This window comes from Parasteatoda tepidariorum, chromosome 1, assembly GCF_982258835.1.
Source record: "Parasteatoda tepidariorum strain Cologne lab strain chromosome 1, Ptep-v5.0, whole genome shotgun sequence".
NCBI lineage: Eukaryota > Metazoa > Arthropoda > Arachnida > Araneae > Theridiidae > Parasteatoda > Parasteatoda tepidariorum.
Genome location: NC_141755.1, coordinates 117,090,628 through 117,107,144, shown reverse-complemented (window position 1 = coordinate 117,107,144; position 16,517 = coordinate 117,090,628). Strand labels below are relative to the sequence as shown.

The window sequence follows — 16,517 nt, the reverse complement described above, 5'->3', positions numbered from 1 at the left end:
ACAACAAAAGCTTTAAAAATTCAAAAATTCTAAGATTATAATAGGTATCAAAACAGGGGCAATTAATTAAATAATATGCCGACAACCTGTAATGTTTCTCGAAAGTGCAAGAGGAAATAGTAAACATTATTCATTGTTAATAAATCTACAATATTTAATTTAAAGAGTAACTATTTTACTTTATTCAATGCAGACTAACTAATTTACAAGCTTTGAGAGATAATTTATTTTATTAAAACTGTAATGTTTTGCTTATTTCTGCCCATTTTGTGAATGAGTTAAAATTTTTTTAATGTCAAAATAACGTGAGTTAGATTAAAGCGAATAATTGTCTTCTACCATTTTCACTTATAAACAACTTGGGTTTTGGTGGAGGGTCTCTTGTTTTAAAATATTGTGGTATATAATAAATACACAATTCGTGATACTTTCATAACAAATAAATAACTAAACTGATCTGTTTTGTGTAATTATTATACATGTTAGTTTTGACGAGTTTGAAATGATAATGTTTAATCAATTAAGGACGTATGCTGTTCATGAACAAATACTTGCTGGCGGAAAGAATAAACGTATGCTTTCCAAGATGATTGATAATAAAAAAAAAAGTTGATACTCTTTTCTAATTCTTTTTATGCAAGTTTCGAACTCTCGAGCTTTCCCCACCCCCTTTTTATTTATAGAATATTTATATTTGCATCAAATTAGCTTTTACTTTTGTTAACTACAATATATATATCTATTTTTAAACAAAATTTTTACAATTAATAATGTTGTTTTATGTCTTGATTTTTTACAATATGAAAAACAATAATGTAATCGCTCATATTTAGTCATGTTAGCTGAAAATATCAGGGGTCTGTCTAGGTTTTTCTGAGAGGTACCTATTTTGTGAAAATTTAGACATAATTTGTGAAAAATTTAAAATTATATTAAAAAATCAGCACAAAAATATGAATTTATCGTTTCTTACGGGATACAAAAATAAAATTTTAAGAAAAAGTATTTTGTGAAACTTTTTTGATATTTTCTGGAACAGTGCTGATTTAACGACTGCCAGAGCATTCAGCATCATAAGTGTTCATGTATAAATGCAATGTATTACTCAATAATAGTTGATTTCCCAGGTGAAGAGTCTCTATAACACTTACCAAGTCACTGTTTTGCTTCAACAGCAATTTTCTACATCAAAGCAATGCTTAATCTGTACATGAAATTCTTTTTTAGCCATTGTTTCAAAAATTACAAAACTAGTGTCACTAAAATTAATTGCAATCTCTAAACTAATTATCAGAATGTCATTTTTTTATCCGTGATTATTGAAGATTAAATTAATAGTATTTGCTAATGTTACTTGGCTGTTGAATTTATTTTGAATAACTCTGAGCAATGCAAAAAGAAAGAAAAAAGATATTTTGGGTTCTAAGCTGCAACCTATTCTGCTTATATATAAATCCAACCTTGTGTGTTATTCATTTTTTTTTTTTTTGGGAGGGGGGTTTAGTTCAGATCAAATTTTGAAGGGGATTTTTCAAAGGGTGTAAAGACAAACAAGTAATTAAAATCATCAACTATTTTTGAGATAAAACTTAAGGCAGTTGGTAACACATTCCAATCTAAATGAAAAAATAAGCTGTTTTTATAATTTCAATCTCTCCTTTGCTCTTTCTGATATCAGCTATGTAGTGGGTGAGAGTTCGAAACTGTTTTTTTTTTCCTCCCTTGAAAATTAATTTGTGACTTTTTATGAGATGTTATTACTATTTCTTTTTTTTTTCAAATGCGAATGATTTCTCAATTATGTGCCAATGATTCCTTAATTATGTATTAAAAGTGATTTTAACACCTTCTATGTATGTTTCCAAAATGGTAATATCAATGCATTTATTTTTCAGGTTAAAGTATCTCCGTGTTATCAAACATTGAATGTACACTGGTAGTTACCATCTACTAGTTATGAGAAACACAAAGAAATAGCTATTGCCCTGAATTCTATATCTCCACGACTGAGGTATCACATATTGTCATGCAGAAAAATATTTGTTGAATCTTTTGGACTGAGCTTTGTAACGAATTTTTGTTGACGTTGTCTACCGCGTTCTTAAAGTTAATTATAGTTCGGCCTTTTAAATTGTGACTTTGTTCATTTTTCTTGGCAAAAGAATTCGAAAAACACTATTAGCTACCAGCTGATGATAGTCAAAATTTTGTATATAACCCTTTCAAGGGCCCGTGAGTGAAAGACTTATTTACACAATATTGATACTAAAGCTGCTTAGTGTTGGTGTAGTTTTAATAATCGGAAAATATGTCAATATAATACTCGATACCTATATTAGTATATTTGGGATTTATTACATAACCTTTTAACATTTGAGTTGTGTGCGAAATACATTTATCAATAGCAGCAAACTAAACCCGGAATTTTAAAAACAAATAAAATTCTTATGAGACCTTGATAAGGACTTTGGAGCATGACTATTTCTCTATCTGATCTTTGATTTACTGTTTAAAATATTTATAAGTAGTGATGAAAAAAAGATTTCCTTCAATTCCAATTTATTAAAATATTAATATACTATTTAGCTGATAAATTATTTTTTTATTTCATCTAATACATATTATTAACAGTGAATAAGCATCATTGTTGTCAATAATAGTACGGCAATTTTTTATAGTTTATCGAAGCAAATCAATACCTTTACTTCATTAATTTTGTCTTTCAGTACATGGTTTATTTCTTTTATTTCACTATGCATATATTACCTAAAGTAATTAACAATCATTGGCGTCAATAATAGCATGTCAATTTTTCATGTTTCTCCTAAACGAATTAACGAATTGCCTTTAAATACTTATATTTTTTTCATATATTTTTTAAAATACTTATATTTTTTTATTTATATTCTTATCTAAGTATTTTTTTTTCATTTCAATTAGTGTTGATTTTAAATTATTTACTTTTACAGAAACACGTTTTGAAAGAATTGGTATAAACAAAATAAGCACACGATCAGAGATAACTTTAGGAATACTAATATGGTGACGTTGTCTATTCATGCTCTCACGTTAATGCTGAAGGTATCTGATAGAACAAATAAAAATAATTAAATGTTAAAGTAGTATAATAAATTTCCTTTTCTTATTAATCAAATAATGTTATAAGCTAATAAATATCGCTGATGTTATCTTTAAAATATTCGGTTAATTAAATTGTCTAAAGTTAATTATAAAATAGTGGATAACGCCTGACCAATTGGAAAATTTCCTTTCGTTTTTCACTCATTGATGTTGACATTTTCGCTCAATGGGCTTTCTTTGTGCTTCAAATTTTTTGCATGCCATATTGCTGTTTGGATGATTTGGCAGTACACACATAACGGATTAAATATTAATAAAATATAGTTTTCTGATTATATTTTTTGTTTCTCTTGTAACTCCTGTCATCTTTTATTTTCAAAGTTTCAATTTTCTAATTTACATAAATTTGTATTTTAATTTATGGGGAAAATATGTAAAAATTTACCATATTTTTGTGTTCTTTTTTTAATATAATTCTTATTTTCACAAATTATGTCTAAATTTTCACGAAGTAAGTACTTCTCATACAAACCTAGACAGACCCCTGATATTTTAGTTCACCTACAAGGAAACACTTTATGCTATTTGGCGAAACAATTTACTGTCCAGGGAAATTTTGATAAGAATTCTCCTGTTACTGCCCGAAAACTGATTTGTTTGAAAAGATAAATATCTTAAATACCATTTAGATTGTTTTATTGTTAATGTATTATTTTTTAAATAACAAGAAGAAAAAACAGCTATATTTAATAGAAATATTTTTTTATAGATGCCACGTCTTACTACTTGCTCGTGATTTATCTCCCCACCTTGAAGACTCTGTAACTATGAGCAGTCGACTTGATCCAACTAATTCAACTTGGATGAAGGTTTATTTTAAATATTCTTTTTAATCACAATTTGTTATATGTTGCTTTATTTTATAACCGTCGTTGAACAGCCGACCCAATTTCTTGGGTTTACTACTACTCATGTTCAACTCCGTAGCCTTGAAATTTTGAACCCAGAAAACCTCCTGGATCAAGTATTGGGAGAAACTTTGCCATTGTGGAGGACTTTTTACGGAACTAACCCACATTTGCGTTACATTTAGAGGAAAATCCCGAAAACCTCCCACGCTTAGCTTGATAACAAGGGGATACCACTGAGAATATTTTACATCAGCACTGTGGTTACTGAGAGGCGAATACAGAATTTGTATTGATCAGCCATTGCTGGAATTCTAATCTACTTCACCTCATTGGCAGGCAAACGCTCTATTTCCGGAGTCACCCTGGCTCAATTTCTTATACGGTGATAAATTCTTTTTTTCTTCTACTTATAATTTTTTGAAGGTCAATACGAATTCCGCATCCGGCTTACACTGACCACAGTGCTGACTTGAAATATCCTCAGTGGTAGACGGATCATGCATTAAGAGTCTCCTTGCTATCAGGCTAACTGTGGGAGGTTTTAGTAGTTTTCTTCTCCATGTAACGCAAATACTGGTTAGTTCCATCAAAATGTCCTCCACAGAGGCAAATGTCTCCCAATACTTGATCCAGGAGTTCACTTCTCTTCTGCATTGGGTTCAAAATTACAAGGCTATGAAATTGAACATTAGTGGTACTGAACCCAAAATTTGGGTCAGCTGTTCAATGACAGTTATAAAATAAAAAGTAGTAATATGCACTCTCAACCAACATCTTTACTTTTGTCCAACGGGAAACTATTTTCCCACTCATGATTTTACTGCAATCCGCTGATAACTTCAGAATAAACCAAAAAGGAGAAATCAATTAAAGGCTCTATTTGCATAAATATGTCTAACTGTAAGTGTGTTATGCATCCTTCATTTGGTCATTTTTTGTCTAATTTATTTGTAATTATAAACATTAAATTTATATATTTAATTGTTTTTAAGTATAGAATCAGTAGTTTATGTATTTCTTTTGCAGTAAGTAAAATTTAAAATATATAACCCACCTACTCACTAAAAAAAAGTACAACGATCTTAATACACAGATCTCTCGGCTTCTCACAAAACAGCAATGAATTCGTTCATCGAATTCTATCACTGATATAATTCTGGCGAGGGAGTACTGTAGTGCGTCTACTACTACAAAAATACAATTCCAATTTACTAGTATATACGACAAATTAACTTGATTCTATGTTGGGGTACCTTTTCATAGATGAAAGTTGACATGGTCGATAATTTCTTTCTCCACAGTCTTTTTAATTATCAATAAGATATTAATTCTCTATTTCTGTTCAGTTTTATGAATTAACATAATAAAAAACATTTCAAATTCAAGCAGTAGTGATTATATTCCAGGTTTTTCGTATTATCTATCCAGGTCTAAAACCTAAGAGCAGGGCATGTGATTTTTTCGCGGAATTCTGCATATATCAAGACCATTGATTCATGGACTTCCGCAAATAAAATTTTTAATCTGCCGAAATTTCCACCGCAATCCAAAATTTAAATTTTTAAACCTTCGCAAAATCACGTTAACATAACATTTTCAGATGCATAATTTTCTTGCAATTTAAATGTTTTTTTATTTGTTAGTCGGATTTTTATTGTTTTTAATACTTGAAACTGTACTGGATTCCACTAATACGGTGATTCATATTAACGCAATTTTAATATCAGACATCGATTTTCATATTTTTCTAATTTAAAAGTTACTTACTGTTCATCATATTTACTAGATTTAAAAATCATATATCGCAATTCATATTCATGTAATTTAAAAATCCAATATCTCGATTCGTATTCGCATGAGTTTATTATCCATTGTCTTAATTCATATTCAAAGAATCTAAAAATTATGCATCATGATTCGTATTGACGTGGTTTTTAAACTCAATATCGCGATTTGTATTTTCGCATTCTTAAAATCCAATATCGTGATTCTTATGTGATATTCTTTATTGGTAGGTAATTTAATTATAAATTTTGTTCAAAAAATTATTTTAAATATGAATATTATATAAATTAATATCTTGTTATGGAGTTTTTGTACACAAAATTTTCAGGTTTTTTCATTTAGTGTCACAATCTCTTCTGTTAATTTAATGTCAGTCGTAAAAGGAAAGTATTACAGACCATTTATAGTTATTACTGTAATAAGGTTTTTGTATTTTGATGACAGTAAAAATCTCTGAAATTCTCTATATGTAAAATATTTAGTATATTTTGCAACAGTTATCATGAAATTTATATTATTTCATGAGGTCTACTGGATTTTTTCCTGTCCATGTATTTTGTTAAAGGTATCTGATGTATATGAAGTTATTGCATATTATGTATATTTCAGGAAAGGCTCTTCTTTCCAGTGCTTTTCTTTTGCCCCAGTGGGAAGGCTTCATGACCCTTCTTTGCCTGAGAATTCATCTTTATCCTACACTCTGCACATTGATATGTCAAGCCTCATGAATGTCTTTCTGAGCCAGTTTTGTCTCTTAGTAGGCTTGCTGAATGTTGTAAGTCTAGTTCATTTTGTTTATTATTTTTTAAAAGTCTGAATAGGTATTAACAATTTTTAAAAAAACCTAATCTTAAGAAAGTTACCAATCTAAGGAAAGCAGACAGTTTCAAGAGAGGGTGTGCCAAAAAAATTTGAAATTGCCTAAAAAAAGTTGCATAAATCTGAAATGCATAGCTACCAACTCAATTGGATTTTGCCAGTTTCTACTGGTATAGTAAAATTTTTCTAGTTTTTGTACATTTTAGAAAATTACCTGAAATTAGGTAAGTTTTCTAAAAAAATCCCTAATAAAATAGACTTTTTGCACACATTATTGCTTGCTGGAATATTTAAATACATAATAAAGCGAGCCATTTATAAAAATCAGTTTAAATTTTTTTTTTGTTTATAAAATTTTGAGTTTATTATTATTCAGAACCCCCTTTCCAAATTAATTTAAAAATCTTACTTTCCAAATTAATTTATTTGTATTTTTACAAAACAAAATAAAAAAAATTAACATTCCTTTAAGAAGATTGAGAAATTTAAATTCATGAAGGAAGTCAGAAATTCAAAATTCCATAGTCTAAAGGGGAACGTTTCCATAATATCAAATTAAAATAATTTTAATTTTTCATCAAATGTCAAACAACTGGGGAAAGACTCTCCTATTTTCATTAATTCCTTCCTTCACTGTGAGTTAACAAGAATTGCATATTTCGAGTCACATATAACTAATATTTATGCTAGCCATTATGAATAATAGATAATTTATCACTATGGTCACACTTTCATGTGCGAATGTACACTCATAAATCAGTGATGGTATTTCAAAGGACGGAAACATATTTTTGATGTACTTAATTTCTTAGAGGAAATAAAAGAGCATTAAACACTTAACAAAGTCACAAGTATTTAACAGTTTCATATTTCTTAAATTAAATATTCATTGTCGAGAAAGGCATAAAAAATTGAAAATCAAATGAACAAATTCAAAAAAAAAAAAAATAATAATAATAAATGTTTTAGAATAACAAACTGGCTCATGTAAATATGAATAAATATTTCTAAATAGTTCTTCATGTTAAATATTAGCCAATTTTTTTATTCTTAACCATTTTGTACATAATGTTTAAATTCATTTCTCCAGCAAAGTGCAGCTCCTTAGAGTAAGGAAGTAACTCCGTGACGACTCAGCGACATTGTCACAGAATGATACCGAGTTCTTGCAGATAGATTTTTTCTTTGGGAAGTAATAATTTGAATAGTAACCCACCCTATTTGTGTAGGGTTTACGTCAAGCAGAAAATGTACAATAAATAGAAATAAAAGTTACAGAAGTACCCAAAGGGGCAAACAGACAGTCAAGAGACCATAGTAATAAAATCAAACACAATAAAATCACAATGTAATAAAGTCGAACACAAAAAAGTTAAAATTACTGAGAAGTTAAACACCATCGTAATGGGAAAATGCAGGTAAAACCGATATAAAAAAATTGTAAGCAGTTGACAGTGATAAAAAAAACCCATGAAAGCATGAAATCAAGCCCCAGTAGAAAAGATGAATGACAAATAATGAGTAACATAAAATCATTAAAGAAAAAACATTAAAAATGGAATAAAGTAAAGCATTAAGTTAAAAGCCGATGAACTGCCTGAGACACCCAAGAAGTAGGGAGCGCAGGTTCCGGGTCTTATTACCTGTCTCCGAGTACATCTTCAAGTGTTTGTTTAATAATAGAGATGATAATTTTTCTGCAGGCCAAATTGGCAAAACATTGGTGTTGATTAAAATTGGTAAAGTTATTGTCACGAAGTGTCTGGAAATGGGAACAACTAAAATTTAAATGATCGATTCTCTGTTGTTCCGCACAGTAATTGCATTGAATGTTTTTATTAAAAAGTCTATTTTGATGTTCTCGGAACACTCCATGGCCCGTTAAAAATTGATTAAAATAAAAATTTGCCTGCCGTCTGTTTAGTTTTGGATCCTTGAAGAATTTAAAAGTTTGCCTGCCCTTCCCAGAACTCTGCCACTCCCACTTTCAGCGACTCATATTGTGTGATTTGACCACGGTTTTAATTTGGGCATTGGAACTGGGGACTTCAATTGAGATGTTGCAGTCACTCGTGGCTTCTTTTGCTGCCCGATCCGCCTCCTGGTTGCCTTGAATTCCCACATTGGCTTTGACCCAATTGCAATCAATGCTGTCATGCCAAATAAGTTTTATCTCTTCCACAAGTTTTGAAATAGGCTTTGGATTGTTTAGTGCTTGCAACGAGGACAGCGAATCGGAGTCGATGGTTTCCCTGGGATAATCCATGTCAGAAAGTCATGAAATTGCCTTTTTAATTGCCACGAGCTCTGCAACATAAACGCTAGAGTTATTGGTAAGTCTGATGAAGGCCACCTCAATAGTCTCACCATCCAGTTTCGCAATCATGTGAGAGCCAGTTCTATATTCCTTATGGTTAGTATTGGGGTTGGCGACCTCCATAAAAAAGAATATTACGGAAAAAGGAATATAAGGAATATTACGATAAAGGATAAAAAGGAATATTACGATAAAGGCATGTATATGTTTATATATATTTATAAATAGAAAACATTTTCTCTTTTCAGGGTGATCTTAAGAATGAATCCTTTTTATAACTGACTGGACCAATTATTCCTGAATGGGTAAGATTATACAATCCTGTGATTCTTCTAATTCGCAGGATTCTGTGAATCTGGAAACCGTTGATTCATGGATTTTAAGGAATGAATAATTTATATTCCAGCAAAACTTTCTCAGAGTTCTCCTTATCTAGAATTTAAATTTTGTCACATATGCAAAGTCTCGTTAATGAGATATTTATTCCCCCCTTACCAGTACCTTCTTTTTTTTCTATAATTCATGCACAATGACTTTTACGCAGCTTTGTAAAATAATTTAGTTTTCTTCCTGTATAATGATATTCTGTACAAAGATGCTTAAATGCCTGATATTTAGAGAGTTATTTATGGTTTTAAATCTACTGCCAAACAAAATTAGATAAACTATTTAATGGTCTGTCCGGGGTAAACTTACTACCGATCAGCTGTACCTTCACAAATTCATGCAAAGCCCATTCTCTTTGCAATCTATGGAAAAGAGGAGCTTTTTTGTTAGCTGCCTTCTACGAAAAGTAGCATATGTTTGATCAGATAGTGCAATGTAGTAACCCTAACAGGTCATTTACGCCATATCAAAATGAGCTTTTTTAGCGGAGTTGTTTATAATGAAGCAATGAGGCTCTCCCTATAAACTTTACAGGAAATCGAAATTCAAACATTATTTTAAATACTATTGTAAATTTATTCTAACAGACCTTTATTTTTCATGAATATTTTTTTTAATTCTTTTTTCTGTATGACCCAGTTGAACATGTTCTCATAATTAAAATAACTTTTAGTACTAGTTCTGTTAAATGCATGTTTTAATAAAATCAAGTTGAAATTTAACTATGGACAACAATTTTTATGGATTTTGAAATTCGGATACAATTTTTTGCTCAAAATTTTACAATAGCAAAATTATTTTTGAATATATGGGGGAATATATATAGAAATTTACCAGTCATAAATGAGTTTTATTTGTAGTGACAATTTTTGAAACTATTTTCTTATGTTACCATATTTTTGTGTTGATTTGTTAATATAATTTTTAATTTTCACAAATTATGTCTAAATTTCCACAAAATAGGTACTTCTTAAAAAAATCTAGACAGACCCCTGCTATTGTGCCAAAAAATGTATTAGAAACTGTTTGCAAAGAAGTAATTAAATTTGTTGTTGTGCTGATGTTGACTGAATTGTTTTTCTCTAACAATCTATTATTTTTGTGAAAAAAATTTTTATTCTTGTATTGTATAATCTTTTTTCGGGTATTATGTGACTAAAATTCAATTACAGTCAGACCTCTATTTAACGAAGTCGCTAAATCCTGAAAAAAAGTTCGTTATATGGAAAATTCGTTAAATAGAAAATCATCTTTTGGAATACTTACACAATGTAGAATAGATTTTAAATTCATGGATACTAGAAATAATTAAAATTGCAATTGATACACCTTTATCTTGTAAATTATGATCTATTATTTAATTTATAAATCTTACCCATGAAAGAAATCTGCAATGAAAGTAAGAATAGAACAAAACATTATCCAGTGTTATACTATCATGCTACATATATTTTCCCCTGAATAAAAATGATAAATTTTTATATATTAAAATTATTGCTGCATTTATTATAAATGTAATTTTAAACATTTTCACATGCATTCTTAATTTTAATTGCTATTGACAAAGTCTGTTAATTTTGTCTGAGTTTTTTGTTTGATAAAGTGTTTTTTCTCATAATAGGTCTCGCATTTTTGTAATGCACCAAAAATTCCTTCAGGCGTATTCTCCTCAAACTGCAATCCACGTCGAATTGTTTCAAATAATTTTAACATTTCATCATATGAAGGTTTGCTAATTCCTTCATCATTTCCATCTTCTTTGTCTTCCTCTCAATTTATAGCTGTATTGTTTTTATTTTTCACACAGTCCAAAATATCTGATTCAGTTAATGTTTCGGTGGTTTCAACTTCAGAATCAATAGAAAGAAAATCATTTATCCGTACATCATCATTAATTTCGTGGTTCTCTCTTAGCTGTACCGAAATTTTTTTAAGTTCCTCTGAAGGAATATCATCCTCGTCCTCACTTTCCAAATTCTCATCGTTGACAAAGAATCCAGCTTTAGCAAAACTGTTACGAATTGTACGATCTGTAACATCATAGTTCCATGCTTTGGCAATTTCTGTTATGCTTTCTCGCAATTTAATCTTTGGCATTGATTGCTTATTTTCAAGTGCTTTTCGTACAATTCTTTTGTGGTTGTGCAGTTTAAAGTTTTGAATCACCCCTTAATCCATTGGTTGTAGCTTCTGGAGGCAAGTAAAAAACTGTAATGTTTTTCAGTTTTTTGTTGATTTCCTTCGGATGGGCAGGGCAATTGTCGAAAATTAGAGCAATCATAAGTTTGTCCAACTTTTGAATCCATTTTTCACAAATGTCGGCCGTCATCCGTGATTTTTTGTTGAATTCATAATCAACCTCCAAAGATTTTGTGCCCTTAAAACATCTTGGAGTTTTGCTCTTTCCTATAATTAAGGGTTTTAATTTTTGATTGCCTGTCATATTTACCCCTAGCATGATAGTTATTCTTGTTTTGCTGTGTTTTCCTCCAAAGCATTTTTTATTTTTAAATGTTAGGGTCTTTTGAGGCAAACATTGAAGAAATAAAGCCGTCTCATCAGCATTAAAAATGTTTTCTGGCTTATAATCTTTTAAAATTTTATTAAGAGTCTCTGCAATCCAACTTTCACAGTCCTTATCATTGACATCATTACTTTCACCAGACATAACTTTTCCTACAATTCCTTGTTTTCGTTTAAACTTGTCAAGCCATCCACTACTTTCTCGAAATTCATCGTGTCCCAATGCCTTTGCAAATTGCGTTGCTTTCTCGGTTATCAATGGTCCAGAGATCGGCACGTTTTTATCTCGCATTGCGTGTATCCACTTCAAAACTGCCTCATTCACATCTTCATAGAAACATGTTGTCAAACGATTTGAACAAGGATTTGGTAAATCATAGTTTTCAATCTTATCACGATTTCTTATTATCGTTGATAAACTGCTTGAACGAATACCAAATTTTGATGCAATATCTTTTTTTTTTCCACACCCCTATCCACTTCTTGAAGAATTAAATTTTTTTCTTTAATGGTCAGGCACTTCTGCTTCGACATTTTGCAGTCGCAAGTAAAGCAACAAGCAGCACTCTGATCAGCAATCTCAAAACAGGAGGCAATTTCGAGAACGGAGCTCTACTGAGTGAACAACGAGAATGTTGAAAGTTTTTCTAGAAAGAAAGTGAACAGTGGGGGTGGGGATAATAGGACATGTCAATAAGGTACCAGGGACCACACACTTTGATGACCCATTCCCTTTATCTTCTCTGCTCATTTCCTATTCAAGAAATTTGACCCTTTCCCCCTTTTTCTAGAGGCGTTGCATTTCCTGTATGAAATGCAAACAAAAAGGAAAAGGATTTTTACTGCTTTCTCTAAAAGTTATGGGGATGCGAAAATCAGTTCAAGGTCATTTCCCCCATAAAATGCGTTAACAAGTTAATAATTTTCTCAAATATTTTGGGAAATGGGGCAAGTAGATCTCAAAACAAATTTCGTTAAATAGAAAATTCACTTCATTATTTAGAAGTTATTTAACGAAGAAATTTCCGAAATGTTCTTGGTTCCACAGAGAAATTCGTAAAATGAAAGTTCGTTAAATAGAAGTCCGACTGTCGTTGTATGAGTCCTTTAAGAGGGCACCACACAGCGGGGGGGAAATTTTATCGCACATTTACTTTCTCATTCATTACTAATTTAAAAAAGAAAAATTTAATTCATGCAAATCTTAAGTAAGTTATGAAGTTTCAGCTGCCGAAAGAAATACTTCAAAATATTAAAATGCGAACAAATTATTATAAGAGAACTTAACTAATTGCTTAATCCTAAGTTATCTTCTCACAATTTGTTTACATTTGTATCTTTTAAAATTTTCCTTTCAGTATTTAGAACTTCATGGCTTACTCAAGGTTTGTCTGAACTCACTTTTTTTACACTTTAAATTTTAAATTAGTAATGAGTGAGAAAGAAAATTTCTCCTTCATTACTAAACAGCATCCTCTTAACTAAAATAAAAAAAATGGGCCTTTAAAATAATAACATATTATTTTTAATAGGAATTTACAGTATTAAATTATTGATTTCGAAGGTGCTTTTATGAATAAATCTTGTACTTAATTGTAGTATTGTTTTGTTTTAAAAAAATAAATGTGTTTGCATATTAATAATAATTTCTTTTTAAGGAGGATTTTTTGTTGTGCAAAAATGTTCAAGAACAGATATCTACATCAATGTCCTCACTTTCATCCTTAAGTCATTTGTTACAAAAAATAAGAAATATTGTCATTCATGATGATATTGGTCAAAAGGTGAGAGGAACATTAGATATTCCTATGTAAAGAGTTTTTATTAATTATAAAAGATTCTTAAATATCCAAAAAGAGGTATACCTTGTGCTTGCCAGAAAACAACATGAATGAAGCAGAAATAAAGTAAAGAAATGAACATACTATAGTTTTGGCTCTCTTAACAAGAACCGCATGTATATTATTTTATCCTTGGTGACTTTATGTTTGAATTTAGATCACTGTGGATAAAATAATAGACATACTATAGTTTCGTTTCCTGGTAAGAGAACCAAGACTATAATATGTCCATTTCTATACTTTATTTGTGCTTTATTAACGTTGTTTTTTGGTTTATATTTAATTTGGCCGAATAAAGAAAATATTTCTTTTATCTGCACTGTTTAACTTTAACTACCTGTGGGCATACGTTCATGGGTTGGAGATGACTGTAACGTCGGTCACAGATCTCGTCGCCATGGTCGTGGAAGCGGCAGCACTTTATTTTCTCACACTGTCCCATTTTCATTGGAAATATGATCAATTAACGCATCAAATCAGACCAATCTATGCTTTTAGTTAATCTCCAGTTTTCCAGTAGTTGAGCCTGTTATTTTTCAACTTCTTGTTTAATAAATACTGCAAAATGTTCAAAAGTTTGTTATTGGCCTATGTCGCAGAATTTTGATGTTTAATGGCTGAGACTTGAGAGATTTTGCGAGGTGTGCTCGAAGGTGTAGATGAAAACAATAACTGGAGATTTAACATTGAACTGTGCAAGATTTATAAACAACCTGATATTATTAAATGCATAAAAATGAATGTGATTCGAATGAGCAGTGACAATACATTTAAAAAGATATTGCATTTTAGACCCACTAGAGCAAGAAAGCAGCGAAGGCCGCTGGGCTGATTCGGTGGAGTCAGTTCTTGCAATTAATGAAAAGAGTTGGAGATCAAAGATAAATTGGAAGTCGCTATGGAGAAATCTTTAGAGGAAAGCATTCGCCCACAATGAGCTGTCTTTCCAACTGTGATTATGTTTTTTCTAAAGTTACTCTAATGTAAGATTCTTCTAGAAGTAAAGACATGTGTTGTTGGCTCAGACACGTGTCTCAGTTATGTATAGCTAATAGTATGTTCTGTTAACTTTATCATCTAAATCAGTTGTTCATATTCATCAAATAAATATTTATTTCTGCAAAAACATTTTGTTTCCTTATTTCAACTACTACTTCACTTACTATGCAATTTTGTTGACTGATGAAAAAAAGTCGTATCCAACAAAACTTTTGAATGGCTCCGTGAATCCAAACGTAAACGTTTTGAAGTTAGCATATATTAAAGGAATTTTCAACATATTCTGTAATTTAACCAATTTCTTTAAGCCGTGATGGCCCAGGAGATAGAGCGTTTGCCTTCCTATGAGGTGAACCGGGTTCGAATTCCACATCTGGCCTGCAGCGGCCACAGTGCTGACGTGAAATATCCTCAGTGGTAGATGGATCATGGATTACAGTCCCATCGCCATCAGTCTAACCGTGGAAGTTTTTCGTGTTTTTCCTCTCCATGTAACACAAATGCGGGTTAGTTCCATCAAAAAAGTCCTTTTATGAAAGCAAAAATACTCCCAATACTTGATCCAGGAGTTCTCTTCTCTTCTGGATTGGGTTCAAATTTGCAAAGCTACGTAGTTGAACATTAGAAGTTGTAAGCCCAAAAATTTGTTCAGCGACAGTTATATTATAAAATAAAAGTGATGTTATAATCTCCACAACTGCCAACTTTCACTCGTTCCAGAAATGGATTATCCAAGTGGTAGTAAAACAATTACTGGAAAACAAACTTACTCAAAAATATTTTTTTATTTTTACCAGAATGAAATTTGCTATTGTAAAGATCATTATGCTTTGATATATTTGTTGTAATTATTTATATGCAGTGGTGGTAAAACTCATTTATAATTACAGTAGAGAACCAATTATCCTGGATGCTCGGGACCATCGCTATCCCGGATGTCTGAATTTCCCGGTTTTCTGGATCGACCAAAAAGTGTCGTTAATCGATGTTTTATCGAACGAAAATTACAAGGAAAAAGTGTAATGCATAAAATAAGAGAAAAAAAAAAGGTACTCCTAACTTTAAAAAGAAAAAAAAAATGGTAGAAAAATAACATTTAAAAGAATAAAAAAATTTGCAAGTTTAGACAAGAAAAACAAGATTAAAAAATACAAAATTCTCGTATTTATTTTTTAAAAATAATTACAATTCCTAAATTAACTAATATAAGCAAAACAAATGGTTAAATAACGCAATATATTTCATACCTAATTATGCGGGGGAAACGATAAAATAAAAGGAAAACTTATTAATCTAAATAAAAACACTTTAAAATTATCGAACCGAAACGATAGTTAAAAAAGGCACTAGCATAAACATTGAAACCCGGAACAGGGCAAAATCAACGGAATTTTAAAAAAAACAACCTAATGATAAAATTTATGAATAAAAAGGATTAATTTATTGAGTGCGAAATTTATCGTGAAAAGAAGAAAAAAAATCAAGCGTAGTGGAATCAGAAAAACAAAACTGCAATCTACTTCATAAAATAATCCTATGTTTAAATTAATAAACAATTCTCCTTTTATTTATTTATTTTTTGTTGATAAAAACACGATATTTAATTACAGCAGATGTGATTCCACACCAATAAAAACTTGCAAATGATACTGCACTTGAATTTATTCAGAAGAAAAAGATTTTATTTTTATTAATCGATGTCAAATAGATAAATATATTTTTCTCTTTCATCTTCTGTTCACTGATATGCATTTTCCCCATCCCCCTCGTAAATTAAACAGAAAACGAAATCAGCATGCCACACCCTTGAGCTTGATTGGCGGCCTAAAAGAGAAAATAAAACATTCCTGCCTT

At 30.5% G+C, this 16,517-nt stretch overlaps 1 protein-coding gene across 13 annotated transcripts in view; it reads left to right on the top strand.

Moving 5' to 3' along the window:
* The first annotated feature begins 284 nt into the window (after positions 1 to 284).
* Positions 285 to 16,517, top strand: part of LOC147816766 (uncharacterized) — a 46,150-nt gene continuing 29,917 nt past the window's right edge. For 2 of the 13 annotated variants that reach the window (XM_087150978.1, XM_087150971.1), the window contains exons 1-6: positions 291 to 572; positions 1,896 to 2,011; positions 3,851 to 3,950; positions 6,387 to 6,552; positions 9,162 to 9,218; positions 13,482 to 13,607. The gene's annotated coding sequence lies outside the window, so the exon portion shown is untranslated. Of the gene's footprint in view, positions 609 to 1,895; positions 2,012 to 3,850; positions 3,951 to 6,386; positions 6,553 to 9,161; positions 9,219 to 13,481; positions 13,608 to 16,517 lie in introns of all 13 variants that reach the window. The other 11 variants (XM_087151012.1, XM_087151008.1, XM_087150990.1 and 8 more) reach the window with 9 other exon arrangements.